Here is a 1,468-nt window from a genome sequence, read left to right on the forward strand (position 1 = left end):
TTATTGTATTCACATGTATAACTCACATGTATGGCAAATAGCGAATATGATTTCATTTTAAAACTCATCTACGATTGTAAAAAATAAAAAAAGTTCACTTTAACTAAACCGAAAAGCAAGAATATTTCGAAATACTCAAGAAAGACTAAAAAGCGTATTAAAAATTTAAATCGAAAGAGTTCAGCTTCTCACGCTAGCTCAACACCGACTACTTCCTACACAACAAATTTTTTCCATAGTGCGCGCTTTGCATTGAAAAAATGCTTTTTGAAATAATTAAATTTCGCTTAAAATAATTTGAATAAAAAATACCTTACATATAACTAACTATCTGTTGATATCTGCTACAACCTTAACGCATTTAAAACAATTAAAAGCAAAAACAAAACTTAAACCATTAATTCCTTGCGCATGTTCGACAGGACGTATACGTGACAGATAAATTATCGAGACAGCTTTTGAGATTTGAATATTTTTTTTTTGTACTTGGCAGTTGGCATTTGGTTATAAAAAACATGCTTTAATTGCATTAAGGGTGTGGCCAAAAAAAATTATAAATTAAAATGTTAATATCAATCAGTGTATATAAAGTAAATGTTTTATTAAGCCACCAGCTGGACCGCAACTAAAATCAACAAGTGGCATATGACTCAATTACAGCTTTTTTAAACATATACATATGTATATATACTTATTAATATCTATTGAATTCACTTTAGTTTACTTTGTTTTCGTGCACTACAATTCGTTGCAAGCAATTACACATCAAAATTAATTGTTTAACACGGCGTATACGTGACCAACACAGTTTACACGCCAATGTAATTAATGCACACACGTGTACGTAGAATGCCACTAAATATAGGCGAATGTTGTGCTTTTAGACAATTTCCTGCGTTGTATTTTTTGGTGACTAAAAATCATGCCCAACAACAACAATAACAATAATAGAAGTTAACTTTGATTTTTCACCGACAAGTGTCACACTCAACAGTTCAAATGAATACCTGTCATGTGATTAATGTGTTGTTTGTGTGCTGTGAAGATAAAAGGAGATCATTGACTAACCGCTGCGCTATTTGAGTTTAAGTTAAAAAAAGTTAAAGAAATAAAAATTTAAAACAAAATATTTTACGGAAAAATATTAATTACTGCCATGTATTTTCTGAATATTTTGTGGTTAAGTGTGTGAAAAAAATTTGACGCCGCAAAACATTCCCAACATTCAAATCTTGTTATAGTTTAGCATTGCAGCCTTAGATGTATATAAGCATTTTAATAGTCATGAGCATAAAGCCATAAAAATTAAATGATTATTATTACTTTGCATTGTTTATATGTAATGAGACTATTAACTACATATAAACATGCACGTACATATATTTGCTGTTAATTGCCGTTGGCAATTTAAGCGGTTGACGAAAAAATAAAAGAAGAATAGCCAAAAAATAACAAATCTAAAAATTAT

At 29.6% G+C, this 1,468-nt stretch overlaps 1 protein-coding gene across 4 annotated transcripts in view; it reads right to left on the reverse strand.

Moving 5' to 3' along the window:
* The window catches only part of LOC108977776 (CD151 antigen), a 43,446-nt gene that overhangs the window by 21,203 nt on the left and 20,775 nt on the right, over positions 1-1,468 (reverse strand). For 2 of the 4 annotated variants that reach the window (XR_001994066.1, XM_018947668.1), the window contains exon 1: positions 27-45. The exons of the other annotated variants lie outside the window; for them this stretch is intronic. The gene's annotated coding sequence lies outside the window, so the exon portion shown is untranslated. Of the gene's footprint in view, positions 1-26; positions 46-1,468 lie in introns of those variants that run through there. 4 annotated transcript variants of the gene reach the window in all.

The sequence above is a fragment of the Bactrocera latifrons genome, unplaced genomic scaffold (genome assembly GCF_001853355.1).
Source record: "Bactrocera latifrons isolate USDA-ARS-PBARC rearing strain unplaced genomic scaffold, ASM185335v1 scaffold_95, whole genome shotgun sequence".
Classification (NCBI taxonomy): Eukaryota; Metazoa; Arthropoda; class Insecta; order Diptera; family Tephritidae; genus Bactrocera; species Bactrocera latifrons.